At 36.0% G+C, this 17985-nt stretch overlaps 1 long non-coding RNA gene across 3 annotated transcripts in view; it reads left to right on the forward strand.

Moving 5' to 3' along the window:
- The first annotated feature begins 598 nt into the window (after positions 1–598).
- The window catches only part of LOC307150124, a 39558-nt gene continuing 22171 nt past the window's right edge, over positions 599–17985 (forward strand). For all 3 annotated transcript variants that reach the window (XR_013819656.1, XR_013819657.1, XR_013819658.1), the window contains exons 1-2: positions 599–949; positions 5198–5312. This is a non-coding gene — a long non-coding RNA (uncharacterized lncRNA). The remainder of the gene's footprint in view (positions 950–5197; positions 5313–17985) is intronic.

Here is a 17985-nt window from a genome sequence, read left to right on the forward strand (position 1 = left end):
TAATTGAAATAAATAATATATATGTATTAGATGAAAAACTTAAATACTAAATCTAAACTGAAATAAAATAAAGCTAAATAACATATCAAAATGACTAAAACGAAAATTAAATTGAAAATATAAAAATAAATGCGAAATCAAAATATTAATAAATATTAAAATAGTGCATAAATAATGCTAAAGTAACACTGGTGTGACTGTACACACACACACACACACACACATCTATCTATCTATCCATCTATCTATCTATCTATCTATCTATCTATCTATCTATCTATCTATCTATCTATCTATATATATATATATATATATATATATATATATATATATATATATATATATATATGCATGTGTGTGTATATGTGTGTGTGTGTGTGTGTGTGTGTACAGATCTCTAAAATATAATAAAATATGGTGCTTATTTTTTAATACTAGTCATAACAGCAACTAAGGCAACACACATTTTTAGCAACATAATTTTATTTATAATCTGGAATATAATTAAACATCTCTCTCTCTCTCTCTCTCTCTCTCTCTCTCTCTCTCTCTCTCTCTCTCTCTCTCTCTCTCTCTCTCTCTCTCTCTCTCTCAAACAGCATTTCCCGTACCTATAAACCAGCTGTCTCAAGAACATGCTAAACTTCCCAGCACTCAAGTTCAGTCCGACTGCATGTGACACATGCCTGGTTTTACCCGTACGCTCTGGGCTCATGAGAGGCGTCTGACTGACTCCCAGAGTGCTGTGTGTTCCAGTGGGAGGGCAGACGCTGTTACACCTGAGATCATCTGTTAAACCCCTTCAGCTGTAGACGTTTCCACGCCTCCTCTGACTGGAGTGAACTCCTGATTGAGCTGTGCTTGTGTGCGCCGTCATTATCGTTGAGTACACTGCTGTCTCCCTGCCTAATGAAGACTGAGATCATTCAAGCAGGACATTATGAATAAGGTAATCAAAACTGAAGCGTCGCTCTCTTTAAAATCATTTAACGAATAGGTCACATTTATTTATGGGTATGAATATGGCAAATTAACAAGTGTGTTAATTTTGTCTCATAATTGTCCTTTTATTGCCTCGGTTTATAGTTCCTTATACCCTAAATTACTTAAAGTTAGTTGATTAATAATTGTTGGAAACTTTTACATCCTCCTTTTAGATTCTCTTAAATGATCTAATAATGTTTTCTGATTTTAGTTATGTATTTCACGATAATACAGAGCCGTCCGTCCATCCATCCATCCATCCATCCATCCATCCATCCATCCATCCATCCATCCATCCATCCATCCATCCATCCATCCATCCATCCATCCATCCATCCATCCATCCATCCATCCATCCATCCATCCATCCATCCATCCATATATTGACATTATATTACATTGTAAGGGTTTGTGTTGACCACGGCGGCATCCGAAATAGCATGCTTCCCTACTATATAGTAGTTGAAAAACTGTGAGACAAAAGTAGTATGTCCAATTCACAGTACTCATAAAAGAGTAGGCAAAAAGTACCCGGATGACCTACTTATTCCGGCGAGATTCTGAGTTTACAATAGACACTTTACTGTCCCATGAGGCCACGGGAGAGGATTTGTGAATGGCGGTGACGCAACGTAGCTGACGCTGGTAGTTCACGTTGATTATATTATCCAGATTATATTCATACTACACACATTCATACTATATAGAATGTACTTTTTTAGCGGTCATGAAGTAATTACTTATCCAAAATAAGTACCTACTCAAGAGAGTATGCGAGTATGCGAGAGGATATATATATTATATATATATATATATATATTTTTTTTTTTTAAGCTGAATAAGTCAAGTAGCTTCAAATGCATTTTGAATGTAGACTATTAATTTAAGCTTGCATATATTTCCAATCACATACTCAATGATTTTGAAAATAATAAATAAATAAATAAATTAAGTTTAAATAGTGGTCTCAGAGCTTTGCATTCAACAAATGGCTTTTCCCAGGTGTTGGTCGATAAAAGAACATGCTCATAAAAACATATTTTCAAAGCCATGCTAATGGTTTGGACCCTAGAGGTTTTTTGCTGTGTAGTTCTCTCAATGTCATAATAAAAGAAGCTCAAGCTCCCTGCTTGGTTTGAGTCCGAGTCAGAGGTCAAGTGTTTGAAGTGAAAAGCCGTGTGAAAATCTCTATTGTATTGAGAAGGGTAAGGCGGACTGACACTCTTTAACAGAGCTGGTTCAAGGTCTCTCCTTGACATCTGAGAATCGAACGGCCTGTTTTTCTGAAACGAAGAGAAGAATGGTCCTGCTCAACTTTTTCTTGGTCTTTAAGACATGATAGGTTAAAATGTATTTTAAAACATAAAAATGATAGTTCTGCCATAGATGAGAATTTTTTGTTTTGTTTTGTTTGTTGTTATTTTGTAACCTAAAAGTTATAACCTAAAAAATATAAGGTTCTGTCCGTCCGTCTGAATCATCCATCCATCCATCCATCCATCCATTCCCAGGATCGATCTATCTATCTATCTTACCATCCATCCATCCATCCACCCATCCATCCATCCATCCATCCACCCACCCATCCACCCGTCCATCCATCCAGATAATACATATGTAGCAAAGAAAATATACCATATATGTATATTTTATTTGATATATATATATATATATATATATATATATATATATATATATATATATATATATATATATATATATATATATATATATATATATATATTAGTTGAGTAAAGAAAATATACTAAAAATGCTACATTTGATGCTTGTATACAATAGTTACTCAAAAAAACAACAGGAGGTTATTTAAAGTCTTAAAGGTATAAGAGAATGTGTAAAAATGGTCATGGTACAGCCTTGATTAACATTAAAAGTGCATTTCAAAAAAAAGAAATATTATAGATGTAATATGGCATTGTTAAAAGTTTTGGAGGAGAGAAACAGTCACTGTCAGGATATATTATGGCTTGCAAAAACAGTCTAACCTCTGAAATTAAGGTTACCGACTCAAAGATTCTCATTGATGTTTATAATATTCCTTATGCGCAGTGAAGCTCGTGTCTCTGGAATTGACTTCTCAAAAACAGATTAGTGTGGGTTGACTGCTTCAGAAAATTGCTGACCTTTCCCACCTTGTAGCAACTAACACAGTTCTGTCACTGTAACATCTGAAGTGGCCAATAAAGTTTAATCGTCCAAACATTCATTCTTCCATTAACAAAGTGCAGAGCCGCCTCTAATGGAGTGAGGGTCAGGACTCTCTGCTTGTGTCTCTATGCAAGAGCTTTCTTCAGTACTTTGACACACTCACACACACACACACATACATACAGTAAAACACACTCAAGCGTACACTCATATAAATAGACTTCTAATAAAGCTGTATCTAAAATCTAGTCGAGCTATATGTTCGGAGCTGTTGTAAAACGACACAATACATTGAAGTTATTTTAGTTATTTTATAAAACACCAGCAACAGCAATACGATAAAAGACACCTATGTTCATTTTATACTTAAAAATAACCACAATAGACATTTTTTTTTTATAAAGCAATATGGTTCATTGGTCTGCAAACTGTAGACCATTTATTGTTGTCATGCAACATAGCGGCAAACAAATAAAACAATATTTCAAGTCCGTGTATTTATTTTGGTTGAAATTATTTTAGAGCTTTACCTGTATATTATTTTTATATAAAGCCAGGCAGTCAGAGTTTGAGTTTGCTGTTATTTATGATAGTTATAAGTATGTTATTTTAGTTCACAGATGCTAAACCGCACGTGATGCCCGTGGCCTCCATGTGAACCCGTCCTTTTAACATCTCAGTCTGTCTGTTCTCCAAACTGCTTTTTCGACTCCAGCGCTCCAAGCTTTGTTTTTCCTCCTGACCCGAGGTCTAGTCTTTGATCACAGCTCTGCCCAGAAGGCAGCCTGCCAACGCTAAACTTATCCAAACCACTTTCTCTCACCTCCAAACACACCGAAAGAACCGCCCCGCATCTCAACCAGTGTTTATTCTCCTCCGTTCATCACGACCTGCCACTCATCGTCACTCAAACAGACTCAAGAAGTTGCGATGCTCAGAAACACACGCGAAAGTTGAAAGGAGAGTCGGCAGCGGGGGACACATCAACCCCGACGAACGCGGGTACATTTGAGGCGCATCTTCCTTCATCCGTAATTTCCAAGTCCTCTAATAGAGATTGACTTCAGATGCCCTCTAAACAGAGCGAGACGGGGCACTGAGGTCTGGTCTGACTCGCTCTAAGAGGGCGTCCCACTGAGATAATCACAGTTTCCATCGCAGCCTCGACTGGCCGTGGCCAAACCAGACCTCCTTCAGGCCAGAGGACGGCACTCTGATTATGCATTGAAAGAAGGAAAGGGAAATGGAGAAGAGTGCAGTCTCATTTTTATTTTTTAGTAATTTCGTCATTTTTTGCATTTATTTTTATATTTTCAATTTTCACTGTAATTTTATGTGCTTTAATTTCTATTTCAGGTTTAGTTATTTCAGTAATTTACTTGACTTAATTAACTTTTTTCAGTTAGTTGCCAAGACAACATTTAAAAAAAAAAATTCATCTAATATTTATATTTTTTTCAGCTTTATTTCAATTAACAAAACATACTTTTTTTTAATAGTGTGTTAACAACACTGTCTCACGTAGTTTAAATCTATTAAATTGCAATGCTAATCATCATATTTATTTATTTAAATGTATAATAGTAATGGGGTGTCATGAGCCAAGGAATCAGATGAAAGAAGAATTTGGTGGTAATTAAATTAGAGAGTCCAAATCTGTTGTGGTTAAAGTTCAGCCTGTCCTCTATCAGTGTGACAAATTTCATAACTTTCCCACAAGCGGTTCTAAGGGCTGCCATAGACTTCCAGAGTGGAAGAAGAAGAAATGGAAGAATAATAATAAGAACGCCAACGGATGCAATAGGTGCCGACGCACCTTCAGTGTTTGCCCCCTAATTATTGTATTCCTGTTTGCTCCAATAGCAAAAGAAGAAATACGTAATGGCGTTTCCACAACTTTCCAAAAGAGGGAAACATATTACAGCATTCAGAGGAGATAAAAATGTCATATTTGCTTTTGTCACTTTCTCAGGCTTTGTATTAGAAACATAACATGTTTTAACATAAGAATTTGTGTAATTAATGATTTTTGCTTTTTTTAAAGAAAATGAGGGACGACTGGACCTGGAATATTCACTGTTGAGGACGAACTCTTCAAGTTTCCCAGGTCAGAGACATCACAACTTTAACGGATCTTTAACCACTAAGCCACTTCCTCAGTAAGTAAACTGAATAAACATTCACACGTTTTCTGAAGTTCACACTTCTTTGGTCAAGATTTGTATTTCCATACTCAGTATGGAACAGAATTGTCCTTTTTCGGTGTAAGTACCTCGCAGAGCAACCATCTGCTATGAAGACCTCGTCATTTCGAGACACAGCAGGTTGTTTGTTAAAGCAATGTTTTATAAGATGAATTATGATATAATATATTCAAACCACCTGTGGTGTTAAAAAATAACCAGATAATTGAGGGCAAAAGAACAAAACTACAGCCATCCCACAGCATATCACTATGAATTATTATTAAGACAGCATATGATATTCAGTGGTGTTGACTGATTTAGGTCTGATTGTTTCTTTCCTTGTGGATGAATTACTTTCTTAACCCTTTATTGTTAATTAAATTTAGAAAATACACCTCCCAATCAATCACAATTATTTTTACTGATTTGCAACTAGCACTTAGCAGTGTTAGAACAGATTCTCCTTCAAACAAAGATCAGCGATCAATAAAATATCACTCTAACTGTTGAATAGTCAACAATGGACAAAGATGCCGAGTCCAGATGGTGTAGCTCCAGGATATACCAACAGGGGCTTACCAACAAAACATTTATCTAGAAGAACTAGGTACTAATAAGTGTGTAGTGTAGTGTACTTGCAGTTGTTTTGATGCGTCAGTCACCACGGACAACAGCAAACTCATTTCAGAAGCGTTCAGACAGACTGTGTTTCAGGGTCTGAAGGGAATGCCGGGATATGGATATGTCTGCAACTCACTGTGACGGGTCCAATGCAAACTCTACAATCAAACAATAACCATTGTTCATATTGATAGGTAAATGTAATATCCTTGTGTGCCTCTAACAAAAAAGTCACATTTTCAGCCCAAACGCAGCGGTTGCACGGCGCTCTCTGCTGTGATCGGTGTGTGAATGCCATATTGTCTGAGCGTTTCTGTGTCTGTACGTCAGCCGGGTCACGTCGATGTGCCTCAGCCCAAACCAGCTGTCAGCTGTGGGGTTTGGCTCCAGCTGCCGGGAGCCGTTCTGGGCCCGAGCTGCTGGGCTTTTTCACACTCACAGATGCCTAACTAGGATCGCGTGGCGCATTGTCTTTCTCCCATTTGGGCGATGTCTGCGCTGCATGTTAATTGCGAATGTTTATTTTCATCTCCGAGCAATGTATAATTACGTTTTTTTCTTTTTTTCTTCCCCTGCTTGTATTGCACTTGCTATTGTGGACAAGATTTGACTATTTGACAGTTATTAGAAATGATTAGAAAGTCATTTTAATGAAAAGTCACGCCTTTACTGCACTGAATGTGGCAGATGTTTCAAACTTGCACTTGTTTTTTTTCTAAATATAGGTTAATCTTGTGAAAACTTCAAAATGCTAAGGAAAAATAAAAGAAATTATATTTTGTATAAAGAAATTCATCGTGTGTGTGACCCACCCCTTTATTTGTTATTGTGACATTTAATTACATTATGCACATTTTTCCATCCTAAATTCTCATTTATTATTTAGTTTTTTTTAATTGTAATTTCCATCACTGCATGGCAATTATCATTAAATTCTTATTAGAATACTGTTAATACATCTGCATACAATTATTTACATGATGTTGGCCTATATGATGTGGATATGTTTATAGAATAGAGTTTGTTAGATTCACCTATATATGTCTGCGTATAGAAATCAAAGTATAAGGAAATCCAATCAAGGCATTGCTTTTGTGCATGCTGAATAATTCTGGCTCTTTGAAACATCTAACTCAAAATTCAATCACAGTGAAGCAGTCCACACAATTCAGAGATGCAACAAACTTATTATTATGCACTTTCTTTACACTTTGAGACGAATATAATATACAGAGACAGTCCTGAGACCCTGGCCCTGTTTTGTTTACACCTGTTCCTGGTTTTAAACACCGCATGACAGGCATCCCGCCAGGAAATTATCTAAAGATAAACGCCTCAGCAAGCAGGAGAGCGGTTTCTCTCTGGACTGCTTGATTAATGAAGCCCACACTGAGATGCAGCACAAAACCAACAGCTCATAAAAAACTCCAAATAACAGGAAACGTCATTTAAAAGCAGGATTCGTTCAATCACGGGGGTGAAATGGGTTCCTGGTTTCCAACAGATGCCCGTTGGGGGAAAAAAAAAAGGGTGGAAGGTGGAAAACCATACAAGATTTCAAATCATTTCAGCTGCTATGAGATTTACACTCCAAAAGATCCAGGTGTTTCTTCAACTATGGAAATGTACAAAATAAACTCTTTCATTTCAACAACATCAGTGATGTATTTAATAGCATAATAAGTTGAATTTAACAGCATTCTGCGATGGAAATAAGGGTGGAAATTACACTGTAAAGCTCTCTTTAAGACCAATTTCATGTTTTTATCAGTTTGTGCTGCTTAATATTTTACTTTATATACTTAATATTTTGTGAAAGCCGTGATACACTACCATTCAAATGTTTGGTGTAAGTAAAATAAAATAAAAAATAATACTTTTATTCAGCAAGGATGCATTACATGAGAGACATTTATAATGTTACAAAATATTTCTATTTCAAATAAATGCTTTTCTTTTAACTTTCTATTCATCAAAGAGTCCTTTTTTTAAAATTGATTTAGCAAAAAATATTAAGAAACAAAAAGTGTTTTCAACGTTAATAATAATAATAATCATTATTAATAATTGAGCATACCAGCATATTAGAATGATTTCTGAAGGATCATGTGACACTGAAGACTGGAAATTCAGCTTTGCATCACAGGAATAAATTGTTTTTTAATGTATTAAAATAGAAAACAGTTCTTTTAAATTGTAATAATATTTTACAATATTACTGTTTTACTGTATTTTGATCAATTTTAATTAAAAAATCTTTTAAAAACATAATTATTCCAAACTTTTGACCGGTAGTGTAAAGCATTGTCACAAGTATTGACATGTCTTATGTTTATTTATACTCCTTGATAATATTATCATCATTTTATAAATGTAATAATTCATATTTTATGATATTTTTTTGTAAAGTATTCAAGACAGTGACAGTAAAAATAGCACTAAGACATATTTGTCTCACTAAAATATTCCAGAAAAGAGTTTGGACTTATGTCTCATTGCATCTTTTCCATTTTAAGAGCATGTAAAAGATCACAAACCCAATGCTGAAATAGGGGGAACCCGCTGATTTCCAATTCGTATGTATGAATTTGTAGGTGTGTCTGTAATGTTGTTATTTATTATTTTTGTTTATGATTTGTCTGTTGTATTTTGTATTTGTGTTTATAGGACCCTCTTGAAAATGAGATGTTGCATCTCAAGAGGCTATCTTTTAATAAATAAATTCAAATTCAAATTCAATTCATGACAATGAGTCATCTAGCCAATAAAGTTGCAAAGGCTACACCATCGATCCCCAAAAGTGCCTGTAGATGAAGAAACACCCTTCGGCTGAAATTGGGACTTCTGAAATGGGTATCACCTGACTACTGAATGCAACTGATCTGAAATAATCTATCAATCCCAATCAAATTAGGAAATTCAAATGTAATGAAATGCTTTCAAACATCTCACTGCACATGGGATTCATTGGTGCAGAATTACAAATTAACATTCAAAACACATCCGTAACATTGGTGTATTCAGGCATGGGGTGGGTGGGGGGTTGTGCGATTTTTCAATCCAAATTCAGCCAACTGCAATCATATTTCCTCGTGCTTTAAGAAGCGAGCGTGCTCCTCTCCAGTGAGTTTTGAGTTAGCCGCTCACAGCTGTTTACCATGCGATTACCCGTTTCTTGTCAGTCCGCGCACACACGTACGGGGAAACAGCATCTGCGATGGTCGGCAGCTACCGTAAGAAAGCTTTACCTGATCGATTACAGATTAATATGCAAGATGTGACCCTCAGTGCCTCCGGGCTGAACTCAGGTGTCTCCCTGCTCTTTTCCCATGCTCCTTTGCACACGCACCATAAGCTTTAAATCTTCTTGAAAAGGAGGGACTGATTAAAAATGTCTGAAAGGAAGAATTAGTTAAGAGCAGTCTGGTGTTTTCTTTATTTAACGTTGAAGCTACTTGCTTAAAGATTCAGAATTAACAGCAATAAATAGACTGTTGTGTAGCTGACATCATCTAATTGTTAAAATGTGATTTGTAATCATTAATAACCGTGGAAGCATAAGTGTTTGGTTTGATTAATGCAATGCCACATCTGGGTCAAACCTGCCTCATTAATTTGATAAATATTTTGCACACAATTGCTCTATTCCAAAACCTAGTGCGCTGCCTACCTAGACACTATTTTAAGGCATCATAACTGCACACATACAGATGTGAAGGTTGTTCCAAAGGTTTTTTTTTTTTTGCTCATTAGAGTATCATTTACTAATCTGCAACATGCTTAAAATTAAAATCAAGAGTCAATGCTCCTGTGCACTTAATGCGCTTTTTGTGATGCCAATGTGAAGCGTTTTAAATCAGTCATTTATGAGGTTTCATTTTAGTCAGGATGTTGCTGATTATGTAGACAAGTGTGATGCAGACTTTAGAGCTTATTACCCTCTTGCAAAATACTCAAGAGAGCACATCAGGTAACATTGGCAATAATAAAAGGCAGCTGCTATTTGCATAAGCGCAAATAGCGATAGATGCTATATACATTAAGTTCAAATAGCAATAGCAATTCACACTATTAAATAGTACCCGTTTGGTACTCTATTTCCACATTTCAAATATGTTCTTCAATTTTATTAAAAGTAAACGTCTCCCTGAGCTGATATGTGATGAGAAAAGGGATAAGAATGAGTTCTGAAAAAGGTGGATTTGAACACGGGTTGTATCTAAAAGATAACGCCACCCTCCTTACTCTCCACGCCACTAATTCTGTTTGAAGATGGATTTCTGTTGTAATTGTGTCTGGCTCAATCAGATAATGGTGGGCGGAGTTCATGTAAATAGCCTCTGCCAACGAGGTGGGCTATTTGCACTTAGTGTAAAACAGACACTCCGATAATAAAATACCTTTACATGTCATTTGTTTAACTAAAGCAGTGACTTCTGGGTGTAACATGTCAGAACAATCACCAAATGCAAACATAAGATATCTTAAGTGAGCATTGAAGGCCTTTACCGTTTAATCTCTGCGACAGACACTCTGTGACCCATTTCTGCCTGAACCGTGTGGCACGCTGCCTCTCTCGACTGGCACGGACTCAAAAGTCCTCCTACCCGCTCACGACTCGCACTGGATGAGAGGATGAAGAGGCAGAAGTCTGACAGCCTCATTTTCAACTTCACCTGCTTTAAAGAGTCGCTTTACACTGATGCGAAACCGAGTTCATGACTCCGTCTGTAGCGCCTCGGGTTGCGATTCGCACAGGGGAGTCTGACTCCAGATCAGTGTTAAAGACGCCCACCACCGGGAGCTTGGTTTTTGAAGGAGAAAGTGTGACGAAACGAACCCCACAGGCTTTAAACTCTGCGGTTTGTGGACGCCGTGGGGTTTCATTTCTTAACGTTTCACACTCAGAGTTGTCCAGGCACAATGTTAATGATGCAAAGTCGGGGTCATGTGTGTGTCACAGACACGCCATCAGCGCTGAGCTCAGACGCGTCTCGGAGAGATCCAATGACGTGAGTGCTAATAGGATTTCCTGCGCCTTTCGTTTAGCGTAAAGATTTTCTGTTTTGAGTGGGTGAGTGTGTGAGGCCAGACACACAGAGTTGATTGTGAAAGGATTTTCTGTTGGTTTTGCTGACTTTGAACAACATTTAAATCAAATTTATGAAAAATACACTCCATTTCAAAGCCTAGTCAGCTGTCTTTCAGACTACTTTCAGCTGCCTTTTAAGACAGCATACTAAGCCAAATGGAGCCTCATAAGTGACTGCCCTACATAGGTTGTGTCAAAAATTGTGCATACAATAACTCCTAATTGCTTTCAATAGAGTTTGATGTAAGAATGTTGCTATAATAATGCATCTATCTATCCATCCATCAGTAGATGTCGGGGCATTGCTATGTAGTTGCTAAGGTGTTCAATGTAAGGGTTATTTATTTATTTATTTATTTATTCAGCAAGCTGTATGATGTGAGATATCATCTATCCCTGTATAGCACTAACAATGCATGACGAGATACATCCCAAAGTTTAATATTTAGGGTTCAGGGTTTGTTCAAATCGCACTAATTACAGTTCTAAAAGATTACAATAGAAATGTGTTCTGGGATGTATATATTAGATCACTATGAGCTTGAAAACCTTTTAATTGAACACAGTTTCAAAGCATCATCAGATAGCAATAAATAACTTTCTTCCATCTACTCCTCGTTCTTTTCTTTCATCTTTTTTGATAACAGACAGCAATTATTGAAACATCTCTGCATCATCTATAGCCCATATTTCATTAGCGTTGTCTGCTTTATGAGAGCACGGTAATGAAATGCTTAATTAAACAGTCATCCCAGTCATTTGTCAAAATGAGCATCTGCAGTGTGTCAGACGGACTCGCTCAGTAAAATGATTGTGACCTGCAGCGTCTTGCTTGTGTTTTCAGCTTTGGGAAATGGGGCATGTCAACGGTTCACCTCCGCAGACTCCGCAAACTCTCCCAAGCCAACACGAAAATTACTACTGTCATTTTCCAGAGACTTGAAGTGTTTCTTTCTCTCTGTCTGTAAGTGATGAATAATCGACTGATTGTGGTTATTGTGGTTAGTGTAGATGTAGGAAAATGCTGCCCCTTAGAGGCCAATTCTAGGGACTGATACTTAATCTGAGAAACTGCAATCAGGAATAAAACTCACAACATAATAAATTAGACAATTATATCCAGTTGGACAATAAGTTATATCCAATATAATAATATTAAGCCAAAAAATCAATCAATCTATCTATCTATCTATCTATCTATCTATCTATCTATCTATCTATCTATCTATCTATCTGTCTATCTGTCTGTCTGTCTGTCTGTCTGTCTGTCTGTCTGTCTGTCTGTCTGTCTGTCTGTCTGTCTATCTATCTATCTATCTATCTATCTATCTATCTATCTATCTATCTATCTATCTATCTATCTATCTATCTATCTATCTATCTATCTGTCTGTCTGTCTGTCTGTCTGTCTGTCTGTCTGTCTCTCTCTCTCTGTCTGTCTATCTGCCTGTCTGTCTCTCTGTCTGTCTGTCTATCTGCCTGTCTGTCTCTCTGTCTGTCTGCCTGTCTGTATATCTGTCTATCTGCCTGTCTGTCTGTCTATCTGTCAGTCTGTCTATCTGTCTGTCTTTCTGTCTATCTGTCTCTCTGTCTGTCTATCTGTCTGTCTGTCTATCTGTCTGTCTATCTGTCTATCTGTCTATGTCTATCTGTCTGTCTTTCTGTCTATCTGTCTCTCTGTCTGTCTATCTGTCTGTCTGTCTGTCTGTCTATCTGTCTATGTCTGTCTGTCTATCTGTCTCTCTGTCTGTCTATGTCTCTCTGTCTGTCTATCTGTCTATGTCTGTCTGTCTATCTGTCTGTCTGTCTCTCTGTCTGTCTATCTGTCTATGTCTGTCTGTCTGTCTATCTGTCTCTCTGTCTGTCTATCTGTCTGTCTGTCTATTTGTCTATGTCTGTCTATCTATCTGTCTCTCTGTCTGTCTATCTGTCTCTCTGTCTGTCTATCTGTCTCTCTGTCTGTCTGTCTGTCTATCTGTCTATGTATGTCTGTCTGTCTCTCTGTCTGTCTATCTGTCTGTCTGTCTGTCTGTCTATCTGTCTATGTCTATCTGTCTGTCTGTCTATCTATCTGTCTGTCTTTCTGTCTGTATATCTGTCAGTCTGTCTGTCTGTCTATCTGTCTGTCTATCTGTTTATCTATCTGTCTGCACACAATAAAAGTAATATCCAATAAAATAATCCATATTTTTTTAACTCAAAGATGCAGCAAAAAATGAAAAAAGCACAAATTCATTCACAATAATCTGAAGAGTACTTCTCTCCCTGTAAAGTGACCCTAGAGAAAAGCAAACAAACGTCATGTTGCTAATGAGTGCTAATAGGATTTCCAGCAACAATGCAATATGAGAAATCAAAGATAAAATCAAAGGTAAAATCGGGTTTACCAAGGTACATTTTTATAAGAGTGTTTAAATATATTTATCAGTGAGATCTGCAATATGAACAAACAGAATAAAAAGAACACCCTCTTCGTATGGGAATAAGGATAATTACATATTAAATGACTGTAATTAATGTTACTGATGTCTCTAAACTTGGCTAATGTCATCTATTAGTCACATAATGGAATGCTAGTAGCCATTCATTCATTCAGTTCGTGGAAATCTTTCTCCTGGAAGTTGACGCAGAAAGTTCGGCCTCACACTGGCGTAATGAAGCTGTTACGCTGCTGACTGGCTCTAGGCGACACAAAAGCCAAACACTCATTCAGTCATTACTCTTAACAGGAGGGGGTATTCTCTCTGATGGATTGGCAACAACACAAACTAAAGGAAAAGCGGGGAAAAAACGAGTAGAGTTCAAGCATGGTTAATGTCTTTGCAGCAAATGCTATACTTTCAAGCCAGACTCCCCACTGGTGCCGTAATTTTGAGATCCATTTTCAAGAAACAAGAAAACACTTGAATGTCAAACATACAAAATGGATTATGGACCACTGGTTATCATTTGATTTTGATAAGGCTTTTTGTTTACTGAAAGGAGTAAGTGAAGTGAATGCACAACACCTTGATTCACTAAACTCTCTGACAGACCTCTGAGTAAATGGACTGGTTTCAACTAATTCATTGCTTATGGGTGTCTGCTCGCAGTGCCCTCTTATTATATTAAAATAAAATAGTTTTATGGTCAACATACTATACTGGCCAAGCATTTTCAACTCTAAACTGGTGGTTGCGTCTTAAAATTTGCTAATAGGTTCACAAAAACAATGTTAAATGCAAATAATTAAATGCATCTATAGCCTTATAATTATGCATGTGGTTAGGAGGACAGCACACAATATTTTTTATTGATGTTAAAAAAATTGTGTCCAATCAGATTCTGTCATTTGGTGCAAATCCATATCGGTTTAAGGTAGTCAAATTAGATAGATGTCAACATGAATAGTTTGCATGATATATCCTGATAAAAAAAAAAAAAAAAAAAAAAAAAAAAAAAATTAAAACCCATGAAAATGGGTTCAGTATAAAAAAAACGGTCAAATTCAGTAAATATATAGATAAATATATAGATATATAAATAAAATATATAGAAAAATCTAATTCTAATTCTAAATCAAAATTTGTATGCACCATTTGGTGCATAATTCAAACTTTCTTTCAAAACAACAATGCTAAACAGTAAAACCTGACAAACCTGCAAAAATAAGTCACAGATAACGATATAATCTGTTAATGTCCACTAGGGTGCAGCGCTACCCTCATCAACATAAGTATTTTCTATATGCTGCCTTGGCAGAGAACGTTAATATAACGTATATTATTGAACTGTTTGGATGAAGTGACCAGCAGCTGCAACAAACATCTTTAAAAACCCTTTAGTTATAATCATAAGGGCATAATCACTCACAGTTATTAGGTTTTTAAGAAACGGCCCCTGTTCTTATGAGTAAATAGTCCTGAACAGATGCTTTGGCAGCATGCAGTACATGCATTACAGGAACAAACACAAAGACCACGAGTAGCTCACGTTCATCACACACATTTTTCATAACATCAAGAAATGATTAATAGTTAATGGATTATCATTCTGCAGATGAAAGGGTTAGGGTTAGATTTCTTATTATCTGGGCAGTTAAGCCTGAGCTTGTTTGGAAATCGATAATTGGTTTTCAATTTATTATACTTTAAATTATCATTTATTTCTGTGATGCAAAGCTGAATTTTCAGGATCATTACTCCAGTCTATCAAATGATCCTTTAGAAATCATTCTAATATGATGATTCATTATCAAAGTTGGAAACAGTTCTGCTGCTTAATATTTTTTCATAACCTGTAATACTTATTTAGGATACTTTGATGAATAAAAAAAAGAAAAAGAAAAAAGAGAAGAAAAAAAAAGAAGCAAATGTTTTCAAGATAGAAATCTTTTATAACAACAATATACACTACTGGTCAGTAATTTGGGGTCAGTAATTTTTTTCTTTATTTTTTTTTTTAATAAATCAATAATTTTATTCAGCAAGGATGTGTTAAATTGATAAAAAGTGATAATAAAGAAGATTTATATATAAAAAATTTTTTTATTATTTTGAATAAATGCAGTTCTTTTTAACCTTTTATTCATCAAATATATTAGGCAGCAGAACTGTTTCCAACACTCATAATAAATCAGAACATTAGAATGATTTCTAAAGGATCATGTGATTGACTGGATGTCACATGTGACACTGAAGACTGGAGTAATGATCCTGAAAATTCAGCTTTGCATCACCGAAATAAATGATAATTTAAAGTATAATAAATTGAAAACCAATTATTTTAAATTGAAATAATATATCACAATATTATATTTTTTCCTGTATTTTTGATCAAATAAATGCAGGCTTGATGAGCAGAAGAAACTTCTTTCAAAAACATTAAAAATAGTAATGTGTCCAAACTTTTGGCCTGTACTGTATATATAAAAAGTCGCTATTATCTTTTAAATTGTTTTACTCCATGGCAGAAACAAGCTTCCATTAAAAAGGCCTGTTTGTCCATTGACAGCTATTCAAAAATAACTTTTGTATTCAGAATTTTTTTTTTTATATATATATATAGATATTATTTGAATCTTTTCATTGTGTAGCCTGCGACCGGGGTGGTATTTGGATGATATTTCAGGTTCTAAAATGGAAAACATGTGCCGTAAAACTGTTACAAAACATTCCTGAATAGCTGAGGTTTCACTCATTTTCTCTTTCGACATCCATCATTGTGTGCTGAAAGTTAAAGTTTCCTTCACCGTTCGTTTCCTGTGCATGTTGACAAACCAAAGTGTTATCACAACACTTCAGTAAAGTATGTGTACACACAAGTGTGCGCTCTTATTATTTCAGTCAAAATGAAATGGATACATTGGACAATTTTATGTTTAAATGTTTAGCATATTGCAACAAAAGAAAGAGTACCATGGCTACCAGTGTTGGGGAAGTTACTCTGAAAAAAGTAATTACTAGTTACTAATTACATTACTCTTTAAAAAGTGTTGGATTACCAATAACTAATTACTTTCTAAATCCCATATCAACCTCGACCAGTTGAACAATACAAGGACAGACATGAAACTGCCTTTTCTAATAGACTAAGAGTAATGCCTTTACTTTTTCGAAGAAAATGTAATTAAATTATTTAGTAATTAATTACACCGAAAACTGATGGTAGGTGTTTAAAGGATATTTTATCTGTATTTTGCCACCGCAGAGATTATTACCTCATAAACCAACACAATGTGTATGTAGTATTTTGACAAGCTTTTTCGCTATTCTTCATCAGCATGAAAATGCATACAAAATAAACATTCCCCATTACAACTTATTGAATAACCACAAATAATTTCCACTATGAATCTTTAAAGGAGAACTCCGGTCAATTTTAACATTGAGCTCATTTTTTGTAAATTTGGAGTGCTGTCAGTACAGAGAACAACGACAAAAATCGGTGTTGCCTACACCGTGTTATCCTCTTTTTAAAATTCGCACCCTGTTGACTTCAATGGGGCAAGTTTTAAACCTGCTTTTAGCCTCTTAACATCCTTGATGTGTCATTACAAGTGCACAGGTCATGTGAGTGATTCCTTCGGAGTGAACACGGTGAATCTGACTGCAGTAGATGTGAAAGATATGAATAAAAATGATGTTATTTCAGCCAGCGCACATACCTGTATTTACATCCTGTTTTCGGTCGAAGTCCAGAGTAATCGATTATCGAGTTCACGCGCGTGATCATAGGTACTAAACCAATGCGCGTGAACTCGACAATCGATTACTCTGGACTTCGACCGAAAACAGGATGTAAATACAGGTATGTGCGCTGGCTGAAATAACATCATTTTTATTCATATCTTTCACATCTACTGCAGTCAGATTCACCGTGTTCACTCCGAAGGAATCACTCACAATGGCTGGGCACTTGTAATGACACATCAAGGATGTTAAGCGGCTAAAAGCAGGTTTAAAACTTGCCCCATTGAAGTCAACAGAACAGGGTGCAAATTTTAAAAAGAGGATAACACGGTGTAGGCAACACCGATTTTTGTCGTTGTTCTCTGTATTGACAGCACTCCAAATTTACAAAAAAAATGAGCTCAATGTTAAAATTGCCCGGAGTTCTCCTTTAATTGACGCCTCCAATTTGGAGTTTTGGGAGTTTCCCAATCCTAATTATAACATTGCGGTATCATTCGTGCATGCTTCATCTCATAAATGTTATTTAACGTAACTTAAAGGTGGAATCAGACTATATGTAATGCTGTTGTCGGGATGCTTTTGTCAGTTGCTACTAAACAAACGCAAGACTCTAGCATGACACTATCATAAATGAGACTAGCAAAAGCATTAACCATCATCCAAACACCATTCTGCAAGATTACATTAACGACTTCAAAACCAGGCCAAGCCAGTCCAAACAAAACAGACAGTCTATCTTTTGCTCAAATTGAGCACCGTC

This window comes from Squalius cephalus, assembly GCF_949319135.1.
Source record: "Squalius cephalus genome assembly, chromosome: 22".
NCBI lineage: Eukaryota > Metazoa > Chordata > Actinopteri > Cypriniformes > Leuciscidae > Squalius > Squalius cephalus.